At 33.5% G+C, this 15,389-nt stretch overlaps 2 non-coding genes and 1 pseudogene across 3 annotated transcripts; 1 reads left to right on the forward strand and 2 right to left on the reverse strand.

Annotated features, from left to right (window-relative positions):
* Nucleotides 1-3,434: 3,434 nt before the first annotated feature.
* On the reverse strand, nt 3,435-3,507 carry TRNAT-UGU. Its single transcript has one exon. It is a non-coding gene; the product is annotated as a tRNA-Thr (tRNA).
* A 1,555-nt stretch (nt 3,508-5,062) lies between these two features.
* TRNAF-GAA lies at nt 5,063-5,135 on the forward strand. Its single transcript has one exon. It is a non-coding gene; the product is annotated as a tRNA-Phe (tRNA).
* Nucleotides 5,136-9,102: 3,967 nt separating this feature from the next.
* Nucleotides 9,103-11,302, reverse strand: LOC125602648 (annotated as a pseudogene). Its single transcript, XR_007334972.1, has one exon. The product of XR_007334972.1 is annotated as an ATP synthase subunit beta, chloroplastic-like (transcript).
* Between the last annotated feature and the right edge of the window lie 4,087 nt (nt 11,303-15,389).

Raw genomic sequence — 15,389 nt, forward strand, 5'->3', positions numbered from 1 at the left:
ATTGTAAAAACAAATAAAGATATTATTATAGAATAAAAAAAAAAGAAACAAAGAAAAAGTTCTTATTCGAAGCGCCTCGTGATCGTCAACCAATTCTGTGCTTCAATATAATTACCAGGAGTAAGCGTTATAGCCTGTTTCCAATACTCGGCGGCTTGAGCAAACCAAGCCTCCGCCATTTCAGAATCTCCTTGTTGAATGGCCTGTTCTCCACGGTCGGAATAGGCGGGTCAATTCCCTCCCTGAGAACCGTACTTGAGAGTTTCCTACCTCATACGGCTCGACAACCAACTCTTTTGTTTTGGTGTACCAGTTTTTTCACTTTAACCTACTTTAACTTTATATCTAATTGAATGAGATTTCTTATAGATATTCATTCGGTTTTTTTGGATTAAACAAAAGAGAGTAATTACATGAGTTTCAAACTTTCGTTTTGATTTAATTAATATATTAATTAATCTAATAATAAGTTTTATCTTTTCTCCTACCTTCAGAAAAAAAAGGCATGTCCACTGTTATTAGATATTAGAATTTTCTGAAAGGTAACTATCCCGCTTTCATATATAAATTTATATAGAATCGTTGAAAAAGACTTTTTTCATACTTCATATCATAAAAAAGAAAAAGACTTACTGTCTTTAGGATCTGATGCTACACCGCTGCTCAATACCTTAGGGGATCCACTCTATTACATAAGTAGATTTCTAAGATTTATCTCATATTATGATAAATAAACAGCTCTTGTTGTATCGGTCCAAAACCTTTCCAGTTGATCTTTACGGTGCTTCCTCTATCAATTAAATCTTTTTTTATCCATAGAAAATAAAGTATTTAGGCATATCTAGTCTTCACTTCATATTTCGATCCATGAAGTTTATTTATTTGCTACAGCTGATAAAAAATCGTTTTGGACGATGCTTATGTAGAAAGCCTTTTTTTTTTTTTTTATTTCATTGACTAGCTGTTCGTTCTTTTTTCTATAGTGGAGATAGTCGCACGTAATGACAGATCACAGCCATATTATTAAAAGCTTGTGGTAAAAAGGGGTTTCGTTCTAATGCCCGAAAATAATATTCTAAAGCTTGGTATGTTCCCCATTACTTGTGTGGATAAGGCCTATATTATAGAGTATATAACTTCGATCATAGGGGTCAATTTCTAGTCGCATAGCTTCATAATAATTCTGTAATGCTTCCGCATAATTTCCTTCAGATTGAGCCGACATCCGTTACGGTCGTCATTCGCTTTAACGAATTCTCCGTTTCAGAACCGTATGTGAGATTTTCATCTCATACGGCTCCTCCTTTAGGTGCATAATGAAAATAATAAATATATGGATATGGAAAAATTTGATGTCATTATGAACTAAGCGGGGCTAATGTTTTTACAAGAAATCCCTAGCCAACCTTCTTGTAAAAGATCTTTCTTACTACCAAGTGGATTCATATTCATACTAGATAAAAATAAAAAAGGAAACTCTAACAATTTCTTTGTTCTCAACGCCCCTAAATTTCCAGGAATTAGTCACTTCAACAGTCTTCAATGGTTATACGGGTATCCAAAGTACGGACGAGATGGATGTTTATTGTTCCAACCATTTTAATTAGTCCCAATCCCAAAGAAGAAGAAAGAAAAGGAATCTTTTTGAAGAAAGTTTCGTGTTTGTTGATTTCTGGCGGTAGTGCTTCTTCCCTGTGCCTCCTATTCGTATATTGTATTAGTCTAGTAGGATTGATCTGTAATACGGGAACCGTAGGTAAAAAACCTTTTGCTCAATACTAGAATTCATTAATTGAAGCATCTAAGGCTGCACTAATCGTGGATACATGACAGAAGGGATTGCTTTTTATATTATAAACTTCACCTTCAAAAGCGTAGATTTTTTCAATACTCATTTTTTTCTATTCCAAATCGGTGAGAAATAGAAAAAAATGATAATGATAATCAAATCGCACCATCTCTGTAATAAGTAAATGCCTCTTTTTCTCCGGAAGTTGTCGGAATGACTCGTAATAAGATATCGGCTACAATTGTAAAGGTTTTATCAAAAAATTTCCATTTATACGCGATCTTGGCATAGGTAGTAATCCATTCTATAACTCTTTTTATTTCCTTTAACTTTTCTTTTGTGAGAAAATTTTCTCACAAACAAAGGAATTTTATAGTACGAACTAACATAAAAGCGGACTCGTTTTTTAAAAAAAATATTCTATCTACTTCCAATTTTTCTAGATATAAAATCTACATTTCTTTGCTATGGAAAATGCTGGGAAGAGCAAACAAGGGATCCAAACCTCCCTACCAATCTATGATACATGAATAGGAAAAAGATTCCCCGACAAAATCCCTTACCTTGTCCCTTTTTAGTTTTAATCAAAAAAGCGGGCAAAGGGGAGTTGTCCGAACTCTTGTTTTAGTGATTTTTTTTACTTCACTTAGGTTTTTAAGTCTGGCGAGAGTAATATTCTACGACAAGCAATTCATTTATTTTCAAACCGACGCATTTCCTATCTATTATTTGATTGACTAACCCTTCATATTGGAATGTGTGAAGAGTCAGATGGTTTGGCAATTCCTCGGGGGCAGATGACTCAAGAAGATTTTGAACAAAGTTCTAGAGTTTTGTTCATCCTTCACTGTAATAATATCTCGGGGTTTGCATCGATAACTTGGTATATCAACTATACGACCATTAACTAAAATATGCCCATGGTTAACTAATTGGCGCGCTTGAGGAATAGTCAAAGCCATACCCAACCGAAAAAGGATGTTATCCAAACGCATTTCAAGTAATTGTAATAAAACTTGACCCGTTGACCCCTTAGCTTTTCCGGCGATACGAACATATTTAAGTAATTGGCGTTCTGTAAGACCATAATGAAAACGCAATTTTTGTTTTTCTTCTAAACGAATACGATATTGAGATTTTTTTCCGGAGCGTGATTGGTTTCTAAGATCGCTTCCTGCCCTAGGCCTTTTACTAGTTAGTCCCGGTAAAGCCCCCAGACGGCGTATTTTTTTAAAACGAGGCCCTCGGTAACGTGACATAAAGACTCCTTTTTTTATTGAAATTGTACAAAAACTAAACAAAATTAAAACTGAACTAAATGATAATGATAAATAACGTAAAATCCACTCCAATAAACTATTGGAATACAAAGAGTCAGAAGATATATTCTCTCAATATACAGATTTTTTTTATTGTATATACAATATATATAAATCAATAAATCACAAAAATTTTCCTTTATTTTCTTCATTTATTTTGCCAAGATCTAACCCTTTTACCCCAATATATATTCCTATATGGAAGTTTATATGACATAATATAAATGGCGTGGTAACTCTGGAAAAAGGTGAAAGAAGTCTTTTCAATCTTATTTTTTTTGAAAGTACATTAAAAATCATGTAAAAAAAATGAAAAACTATGTAAAAGCCGGCTATCGGAATCGAACCGATGACCATCGCATTACAAATGCGATGCTCTAACCTCTGAGCTAAGCGGGCTCAACTAAAATAGTGTATACAAATTCACTAAACTACTAGATCGTATTAATTAACTATTCTATTCATATTTTTCCCTTATCTATTTAGAATCATCATATTTTCGATATTCTAGAACAGAATATAGCTCAAATAAATAGTGACTATCATTAAATAAATAACAAAAACCTTAATGAATTAATATAATATAGCAATATATCGACTTTCTAATTTTGATTTCATGAGTTTCTAAATAAGAAAATTTTAATTAGACCGGAAAGCTTTTTTTTTAAAGTTAAATGATATCTGATTTGAAATCTTGGTTTTTTTGTTCTAACCTCATGCAATTATTATTATTTGATACTTTTTTCTTTTTATATTCTTTATTATTTTATAGAATTAAATTATTAGAATGAATATTCGAATATTCATTTCGAATATTTTTTAGAATTATTCGAATTTCAAATCTACGAAGTAGACTTATAATCTTTTTACATTGCACATTGTAGAATTCTAAGTTTCAATAATGATCATAAATTTCTTTTCATGGAAGTAAAAAAAACGAATCGACCGTTCGACTATTTCTTAAAATTGAAGACAACGATGAGAAAAGGAAGAACATATATATGTTCTCTAATATATAACCATATTGAATTGCAAATACAAAAATGATAGAATCTTTGTTGATTAAACTAAATCAATATGGATGGGGCTAAAAAAAATGCAAGAAGATACCAAAGAAATAAAATAAGTATCTGTATGTAATGAATTCCAAGGTTTCGTCATAAGAAAAAGTGGAAAGACATCATAATGAGATCCTAATCTCAAAGCAAAAAGGGGGATATGGCGGAATTGGTAGACGCTACGGACTTAATTGGATTGAGCCTTGGTATGGAAACCTACTAAGTGATAACTTTCAAATTCAGAGAAACCCTGGAATTAACAATGGGCAATCCTGAGCCAAATCCTGGGTTACGCGAACAAACCAGAGTTTAGAAAGCGGGATAGGTGCAGAGACTCAATGGAAGCTGTTCTAACAAATGGAGTTCAATCCCTTGTGTTGAATCAAACGATTCACTTCATAGTCTGATAGATCCTTGGTGGAACTTATTAATCGGACGAGAATAAAGATAGAGTCCCATTCTACATGTCAATACTGACAACAATGAAATTTATAGTAAGATGAAAATCCGTTGACTTTTAAAATCGTGAGGGTTCAAGTCCCTCTATCCCCAACCCTACTCCCTAAAAAAGTCTGTTTGACACCTTACCCTTTTTTTAGTTATTCAAGAATTCATTGATCTTTTTTCATTCATCCGACACTTTTACAAACTCGAATTTCTTTTCTTATTATATACAAGTCTTGTGGGATATATCATACATATACAAATGAGAAAGAACTATCGATTTGAATTATTTCGAATCTAAATATTTTTTCATTCTAAAACTTAGAAAGTCTTCTTTTCGAAGATCCAATAAATTCCCGGTCCAAAACTTTTTTCATTTACTACTTTTGCGTTTCTTTTAATTGACATAGACCTAAGTCATCTCATAAAATGAGAATGATACTTCGGTAATGGCCGGGATAGCTCAGTTGGTAGAGCAGAGGACTGAAAATCCTCGTGTCACCAGTTCAAATCTGGTTCTTGGCATAGGATTGATTAATTTTGATAAGTTTATAGTCTTCAAATTAAACGTATCTTTAGTAAAAAAAGTGCAATAATCCTTTATCCCCCTCTCTTTTTGTTCATGTTGTGGATCCATCCGTTCAAAAAAAATGTATAAGACTTTATACCTAATACATATTCGAAAGGAAAGTTCTGGTTGAAAGAATAAAAAAAAGTAAAAAAAAAAAGATCTATATCTATCTATCTATATCTATCTATAGTATCTATCGTTGAAGGGCAGAAATACCCCCAAGATTCATTAGATTAGATACAATAGAAATAGAATTTTAAACCCCCCATTTATTGTATTGCTTTCCAATCTTATTTATTCATTCCCAGTTATGTGACTAAAGTTGACTAAGTTATGTGCGCGATACAAAGTTCATAATGCAGAACTCTTTTTTTTTTTTTAGTTCATCCTATTGGCTCGGCTTTTAGGAAAAAAGTATCTTTCAAATTGGAGATTAAGCTATCTATAATAATATGAATAAGACCTTAATTCTTCTGTTTGTTTGATCTAAAAACGACTCGAATTCAAAATATTCCGCGAAGGTCCGTAGTTGTAGAAAGAAGAACTCATTTTTATCATTCAAATTTTTATCATTCAATAAGCATCTTGTATTTCATAAAAATTGGGGGCAATATAATCCTACGTAAAGGCCACCCTATCCAACTTTCGGGCATTAAGATCCGTTTCAGCCGCGGATGGCTATCATAAGTGATTCCTAACATATCATAAGATTCCCGTTCTTGAAAAAATACTTTTCCAAACCCAGAAAACAGATGGAATTCTGGGATTACTCCTGTGAGTAAATACTTTTATGCAAACTTCTTCCGCTTGATTGACACCATATTCTATTCTCGTAAGATGATACACACTGGCTAAGAGGCCACCTGGTGCCACATCATAGGCACATTGGGAACGTAAATAATTGTAACCATATACATATAAAATTACAGCAATAGAATGCCAATCTTCGGGCTTTATTTGTAAAGTCTCTATTCCTTGGTAATCGAAGCCCAACGATCTATGAACCAGCCCGCGTTTGGCTAGCCAAACGGACAAAGTGCCCTGCATCTTTTTTATTTCCCCCACACCTTTTTTATATAAATTTAAGTATTTCACATTTACCATGAGTTCTAATTTATGAAGATTTTTTTCTTATTCTCTCAAATCCTCCCTAATTCACTAATTCGTGGGAAGATACTGGGCTTTTGTATTTAAAAAATGTTTCAGTAGAGATCTCTGAAGTAGATGATGGTGGATAGAGTAATTCTTGATCATAATTTCCAGTCTGTGTACTGCGTACAACAAAAAACTTGTGATTGGTAGTAAAACACCGATTACCCCGTTGAGGTCTAATTCGATCCTTATAGATTTCTCTAGCTATTTTCTTACGAAGCTTTGTATAGCGTCTATAACAGCCTCTGGTTTAGGTGGACAACCCGGCAAATAGACATCTACAGGAATTAGCTTATCAACCCCTCGAACAGTACTATAAGAATCGGTACTGAACATCCCCCCTGTAATTGTACACGCTCCCATAGCAATAACATACTTTGGTTCAGGCATTTGTTCATATAATCTCACTAAAGAAGGAGCCATTTTCATTGTTACTGTACCTGCTGTTAAAATAAGGTCCGCCTGTCTAGGACTTGATCTTGGTACTAGCCCATAACGATCAAAGTCAAATCGGGAGCCTATTAATGAGGCAAATTCAATAAAACAACAACTGGTACCATAAAGAAGCGGCCATAGGCTGGAAAGTCTTGACCAATTTGAAAGATCATTTAACGTAGTTGAAATAACTGAGTTTTTTGTTGTTCGATCAAGTACGGGAAACTTAATGGAATTCATAATTGTTTCAATGGTTTTTTTTTACTTTTTTTTTATTGTTATTGTACAAGTATTCAGGAAACGAACTAAGACCATTCCAACGCTCCTTTTCGCCATGCATAAACTAAACCAAGAATTAGGATAAGCACGAAAATGAAAGCTTCTATAAAAGCGGATACCCCTAGTACATCGAAACTCATTGCCCACGGATACAGAAAAACGGTTTCAACATCAAAAACAACAAAAAACTAGAGCAAACATATAATAACGGATTCTAATTGTAACCAAGCATCCCCGATCGGTTCTATACCTGATTCATAACTAGAAAGTTTCTCCGGCCTTCGTAATTGGAGATAAAACCCCGGAAATTAGAAATGCCAAAACAGGAATAGCACTTGATTATTAAAAATGCCCAGAAAATATCATATTCGTAAAGCAGAAACATAGACGAACTCCTATGAATGTGGAAAAAATACCCGCTTAGTCAATTCCAATCGGAGTGGATTGGGCAAGGTATATATAACTCTTGCGTCAAAACAAAAATTCAGGTTAATCGAATCATTTATTTTCGTTTGGTTGCTGTGGTAGACGTCTCCTTTTAAGATTTATTGATTGTAATCTTATTTTCAGTACACTTATTACTTAATATTTCCATGTTTCTATTACTAATAGTTTCTCATATTAATAATATAATATTAATATGATTATATAACTAGTAATTTTTTTATTTCTGTTTCTTAAATTTGCTTTATGTTTTATTTAAAAATAAAACAAATTGATAAAAATATCTTCGTTTTTAAAATTATGACGTATCAAAAAATCCACTTACGACTATGAAAATGAATGAATAAAAAACGTTTATTCTAAATTATAAGTATCTATCTAGATATATCTATAGATAGTGATTGGATCCACTGAAATCAAATGAAATCAAATTTGGTTTTCCGTTTTTTCTGAACGACCCCCAGGACTTATGGTTTAGGGTCTGGGAGTTTTTTTTATGAACCAACAAATTGAAAGTAACCAGTTAGAAATAAAGAATACAATAAAAAGTCAAAAATTATCCAATTATTTGGATTTGAATGTCATTATTAGAATAAATTTATTTTTAGTTAGGGCTATACGGATTCGAACCGTAGACCTGCTCGGTAAAAGAGCTCGAACTTATTATTATCAAAATGATTCGAACTCTTTCAAAGACCCAACATGCATTTTTTTGCATTGGGCTCTTTCATTAACTGATAGAAAGATCAGTTAGTCTACCATATTTTTCTTAAAAAAAAAGATAAGAAATGGTTCCAAGTACTCTGATTGATTATTTTTTAATTCTAATACAATACAGAATAACTACCAAAGTGTTTCAAAGAAGGGTTCTCTTGACGTAGGTTTGCTTTTGGTCTAGATCAACTTAAGTTAAATATAGTCTCTAACATCCTGATTAAAAATCAAATATGAAACTTGCTACACCTTAAGGTTCATAGGACGAAAAGATCATTTTGAGTTCCTTATACTCATTCTGCCTAGCATTAAGTAGACTGGGTATTCACCCTATCAATATCTCAAATCAATGATGGGTTCTATTAATTCCCTACCGAAATGGGGGGGTACTTTAATAGGACCTAATGTCAGGCTATTGTTCTCCTCTTTTTCCTAAAAAAAAGTCATGGAGTAAGACATCGATTTATTAATAAGATCAATCAATTGGTTTGATTGCGTGATGGACTCCTCTGAAAAACTTTGGCGCACGTGTAAACGAGGTGCTCTACCTAACTGAGCTATAGCCCTTGTGTTTATGATCCACATTTTATCTTATCTTATCATGTAGATAATTTCTTGTCAAGATTAATATTATATGATCGAACATTATATCTCTTTCATCTCGTTGTTTATTGGTATTGCTTAGAAATAATATTGGATTTATAATCCTATCGATGTGATAAGTATCCCCGTGCCTTCTCTTTACGATGATAAATAACCTACTTAACTCAGTGGTTAGAGTATTGCTTTCATACGGCAGGAGTCATTGGTTCAAATCCAATAGTAGGTATAACTTATTAGACACCATGATCAATGGTGTCTAATAAGTTTTTGTAGCCAGCTTTTTTTTTTTTTTTCTCGCTTTTGGATCCTATTTTTTTATACGTCAGCTAGTTACAAAATCAAATCGTATTGAGAGCCTCGACGCGTGTCCGAGCTCGTCTGAGAGCTAGATTAGCCTCAATTGTTTGTCTCTTGCCTTCAGCTTTTCTCAAGTTCGCCTCTGCTATTTCAAGAGTTTGCTGAGCTTCTTGTGGATCAATGTCACTATTCTTCTCTGCATCATTTACTAAAATAGTAATTTCATTATTGCCTATTCTAGCAAAACCGCCCATCAGAGCCATTGTTAACCATTGGTTATTAAGGCGTATTTTCAAAATACCTATATCAACAGCTGTGGCAATCGGCGCGTGATTGGTAATACGCCAATTTGTCCACTATTAGTAGATAAAATGATTTCTTTTACTTCTGAATCCCAAACAATTCGATTCGGAGTCAGTACACAAAGATTTAAGGTCATTTCTTCAATTTACTCTCCATTTCTAAGTTCGTAGCCTTCGCAGTAGCTTCATCGATGTTACCCACTAAGTAAAAGGCCTGTTCAGGAAGAGAATCAAATTCTCCGGAAAGGATCAAATTAAACCCTCTAATTGTTTCCGCTAGCCCAACATATTTTCCCGGAGAACCTGTAAATACTTCTGCTACGAAAAAAGGTTGTGATAAGAAACGCTCAATCTTTCGTGCTCTTGCGACGGTTAAGCGATCCTCTTCGGATAATTCGTCCAACCCCAGGATAGCTATAATGTCCTGAAGCTCCTTTGTAACGTTGTAAAGTTTGCTTTACTTGTTGCGCAGTTTCATAATGTTCCTCGCCAACGATTCGAGGTTGTAGCATAGTTGACGTTGAATCTAAAGGATCTACCGCTGGATAGATACCTTTAGCAGCTAATCCTCTTGATAGTACGGTAGTCGCATCTAAATGTGCAAATGTGGTGGCAGGAGCAGGGTCAGTCAAATCGTCTGCAGGTACATAAACTGCTTGAATAGAGGTTATGGACCCTTTTTTCGTAGAAGTAATTCTTTCTTGTAAAGAACCCATTTCGGTACTAAGGGTGGGTTGGTAACCCACAGCAGAAGGCATTCTACCCAATAAAGCGGATACCTCGGATCCTGCTTGTACAAAACGGAAGATATTGTCGATAAATAGAAGTACGTCTTGCTCATTAACATCTCGGAAATATTCTGCCATAGTTAAGGCAGTCAGACCAACTCTCATACGAGCTCCCGGCGGTTCATTCATCTGACCGTAGACTAGGGCTACTTTGGAGTCCGCAAGGTTTAGTTCATTAATGACTCCAGATTCTTTCATTTCCATGTAAAGATCATTTCCTTCACGAGTTCGTTCGCCTACTCCACCAAATACGGATACACCACCATGAGCTTTGGCAATGTTGTTGATCAATTCCATAATTAGTACTGTTTTACCCACGCCAGCCCCACCGAATAGTCCGATTTTTCCCCCACGACGATAAGGGGCCAAAAGATCTACTACTTTAATTCCTGTTTCAAAATAGATAAGGTTGTATCTAAGTCTATAAAAGCAGGCGCGGATTTATGGATAGGAGATGTTGTGAGAGTATCGACAGGACCTAAATTATCAACAGGTTCCCCAAGTACATTGAAAATTCGTCCTAGAGTCGCTCCGCCGACTGGAACACTTAGAGGATTTCCCATATCAACCACGTCCATCCCTCTCTTTAAACCCTCGGTCGCGCTCATAGCTACAGCTCTAACTCGGTTGTTTCCTAATAATTGCTGTACTTCACAAGTCACATTAATTTCTTGACCAAGCGTATCTCGACCCTTAACCACCAGAGCATTGTAAATATTAGGCATCTTGCCCGGGGGAAAGGCTACATCCAGTACCGGACCAATGATTTGGGCAATACGTCCCAGGTTGTTTTTTTCACGTATTGAAACCGCTGGATCCGAAGTAGTAGGATTTATTCTCATAATAAAAAATATGTTCAATTTTGTTGCGAAATTTTTCGAATACAGAAAAAATCTTCGATAGTAAATTCATTGGTTAATTCAATAATAAATGGGAGTAAGCACTCGATTTCATTGGTACCACCCAAGCGAATATGCAATTCAATTTTTTACTTAATTAAATTTCAATGAAGGAATAGTCGTTTTCAAGCTCAACTAACCAAAACCTAGTTTTAAAATAAAAAATATATGAATAAAAAAAATTTTTGTGGAAAGTCTTTGATTTATTGTCATAATAGGCAAGACTTTGTTTTATCTAGCCAATTCCGAAATGGAACTCTATTTTGATTCATTATTTCGATCTCATTAGCCTTTTTTTTTTCATATTTTCATTTTAGCATATCCGGTTATGCGTCCCATCGATATCAACCCCCCCTGTTTTTCATTTTCATGGATGAATTCCGCATATTGTCATATCTAGGATTTACATATACAACATATATTACTGTCAAGAGTGATTTTATTAGATGATTCCGTACTACAATTTGGTGGCGGAACTTTAGGCCACCCTTGGGGAAATGCACCGGGTGCCGTAGCTAACCGAGTAGCTCTAGAAGCATGTGTACAAGCTCGTAATGAGGGACGTGATCTTGCAGTCGAGGGTAATGAAATTATCCGTGAGGCTTGCAAATGGAGTCCTGAACTAGCTGCTGCTTGTGAAGTATGGAAGGAGATCACATTTAACTTCCCAACCATCGATAAATTAGATGGCCAAGACTAGAAATTAGATTAGTAATTCACGTCCGTTTTATTAGTTTAATTGCAATTAAACTCGGCTCAATCCTTTTAGTAAAAAAAAGATTGAGCCGAGTTTATCTAGTGTATATACTGTTTTGATAGATACATACTTAATCTAGATATAAAAATCTGAAAAAAAAAGAAGATTAAACACAAACTACACTTTTGTATTGTAGTGTCCACAAGAAATTCTATACGAAATATGGATTCTTAGGATTTTTTTATTCTTTTTTTAAGTTCGTGTCAGGGCTTGAACCAAGTATCCCCACTTCTTCTACCCATTCTGCATGTTGTCCTTTTCTTTTCATTCCGTATTGGAATAAAAACTTTTTTTTATATTAGTATACGAGATTTTACTAAAAAAGTTCTTCATATCGCTTATTCATAAGCGAAGAACAAATATTTCTTTTTTTTAATGAGAATTTTACACAATATAAGAAAATCCTTATTTTCATTTAGAATTGAAATTTATTAATTTCAATTGCTTTTACTTAATAATCTTAGCAATTAGCAATTGCATTGACATGCTTTGCTTACTCTGAATAGAAAATGAACTATTCAAATTTTTTTTTGCATTTTTCAATTTTTTCATTGAATGACTATTCATCTATTGTTATTTTATTTTCATGTAAATAGAGGCCAGAAGCTCTATGGAAAAATCGTGGTTCAATTTGATGTTTTCTAAGGGAGAATTGGAATACAGAGGCGAGCTAAGTAAAGCAATGGATAGTTTTGCTCCTATTGAAAAGACTACTATAAGTAAAGACCGGTTTATATATGATATGGATAAAAACTTTTATGGTTGGGGTGAGCGTTCTAGTTATTACAATAATGTTGATCTTTTAGTTAACTCCAAGGACATTCGGAATTTCATATCGGATGACACCTTTTTTGTTAGGGATAGTAATAAAAATAGTTATTCTATATATTTTGATATAAAAAAGAAAAAATTTGAGATTAACAATGATTTGAGTGACCTAGAAATTTTTTTTTATAGTTATTGTAGTTCTAGTTATCTGAATAATAGATCTAAAGGTGACAACGATCTGCACTATGATCCTTACATTAAGGATACTAAATATAATTGTAATAATCACATTAATAGTTGCATTGACTCTTATTTTCGTTCTCACATCTGTATTAATAGTCACTTTTTAAGCGATAGTAATAATCCAATGAAAGTTACATTTATAATTTCATTTGTAGTGAAAGTGGAAGTGGAAAGATTCGTGAAAGCAAAAATGACAAGATAAGAACTAATAGTAATCGTAATAATTTAATGAGTTCTAAGGATTTCGATATAACTAAAAACTACAATCAATTGTGGATTCAATGCGACAATTGTTATGGATTAATGTATAAGAAAGTCGAAATGAATGTTTGTGAAGAATGTGGACATTATTTGAAAATGACCAGTTCAGAGAGAATTGAGCTTTCGATTGATCCGGGTACTTGGAATCCTATGATGAAGACATGGTCTCTGCGGATCCCATTAAATTTCATTCGAGGGAGGAACCTTATAAAAAGCGTATTGCCTCTGCTCAAAAAAAGACAGGGTTGACTGACGCTATTCAAACAGGTACAGGTCAATTAAACGGTATTCCGGTAGCTCTTGGGGTTATGGATTTTCAGTTTATGGGGGGTAGTATGGGATCCGTAGTAGGCGAAAAATAACTCGTTTGATCGAGTATGCTACCAATCAATGTTTACCTCTTATTTTAGTGTTTCTTCCGGAGGAGCACGAATGCAAGAAGGAAGTTTAAGTTTGATGCAAATGGCTAAAATTTCTTCGGTTTTATGTGATTATCAATCAAGTAAAAAGTTATTCTATATATCAATTCTTACATCTCCTACTACCGGTGGGTGTGACAGCATTTGGTATGTTGGGGGGATATCATTATTGCCGAACCCTATGCCTATATTGCATTTGCGGGTAAAAGAGTAATTGAACAAACATTGAAAAAAGCCGTGCCTGAAGGTTCACAAGCAGCTGAATCTTTATTACGTAAGGGCTTATTGGATGCAATTGTACCACGTAATCCTTTAAAAGGTGTTGTGAGTGAGTTATTTTAGCTCCATGCTTTTTTTCTTTGAACAAAAATGAAATCAAATAGAACAGTTAGTTTATCATAATTAAACGAAAACCCTGAAAAATTCATTTTTCTTTAGAATCATTTTTTTATCGATATTCTTGTTTACTACTCAGTAAACCTTATCAACAAGATAAAAAGTGAATTTTGCTTTCGGGAAGTTCAAATTCGACTAGAAAAATAAAACAGTTTTTTTCCTCTCTTGCTTGCATATGGATAGATAATTCAAATAGAGATATAGATCTATAGAGAGTCTTGCATCGTTTGCATTTCCCGAAAATTCCCTGTTGGTGGATCAGATTCCAATCAATTTGTATAAAATTTTAATGGAATAAAATTTTTCTTTATTAATGACTATTAGAAGACAAAAAGAACAAAAAGAATAATAAATCTAACAGGGAGATTATGATAATACATCTATTTTATTTTGAAAGATTAATAAGTCCATTTATTTAGTTTGGCATTTCTTGTACCTATTTTTTTATTCTATTTCTAGTAGGTTCTATTATTTCTATTAGGTTGTATATTAGTATTCGATATATATTTACTTAAAGATACTTAGTATAATATATAATATAATAATAGAAATAATAAAAATACAAGATATTCTAAGATATCTTTTAGAATCAGAATATAACAATAACAGGTACAAATATTAAATGAGGTACCCCATTTTATGACAACTTTCAAACAACTTACCCTCTATTTTTGTGCCTTTAGTAGGCCTAGTCCTTCCGGCACTTGCAATGGCTTCTTTATTTCTTCATATTCAAAAAAATAAGATTTTTAGATCGGATGAGACCGAATCGTAAACTCCCCTTTTTATTTTAAAAACTTCGATTTGATAAGACCCATTTGGTAGAATATTGTATAACACATAGATTCCTACAAACATAACTAAAAAAAGTTTTTATGCATGTGTAAACGTATTATATGGGGTAACTCAATTTGCGCTCTTTGAAAAAATGGATCATCGTCGGACCGCTGGATGAAATTCAAGTCAATGTATTTATTTGTATGTATATAGTTATAGGGGATCATATAAAGGAAGGAGATTTTATTATTTTAGATATAAACAATTATATAAATTATTCCTAAAGTAAAGGTTCACAACAAAATAGTTATAGTTGATGAGAGTTACTTTGAAAACAAAAAAAGAAAGTCATATTTTCTCAATTCCAAAAAATTGTATAACTGGATCTAATATATATGAGTTGGCGATCAGAATCTCTATGGATAGAATTTATAACGGGGTCTCGAAAAACAAGTAATTTCTGCTGGGCCTTTATCCTATTTTTAGGTTCATTGGGATTCTTATTGGTGGAACTTCCAGTTATCTTGGTAAAAAATTTATATCGTTAGTTGCATCTCAGGAAATCCTTTTTTTTCCACAAGGGATTGTGATGTCTTTCTATGGGATCGCGGGTCTCTTATTAGTTGCTATTTGTGGTGCACTATTTGTGGAATGTGGGTAGTGGTTATGATCTT

This window comes from Brassica napus, unplaced genomic scaffold (genome assembly GCF_020379485.1).
Source record: "Brassica napus cultivar Da-Ae unplaced genomic scaffold, Da-Ae ScsIHWf_2933;HRSCAF=3718, whole genome shotgun sequence".
Classification (NCBI taxonomy): Eukaryota; Viridiplantae; Streptophyta; class Magnoliopsida; order Brassicales; family Brassicaceae; genus Brassica; species Brassica napus.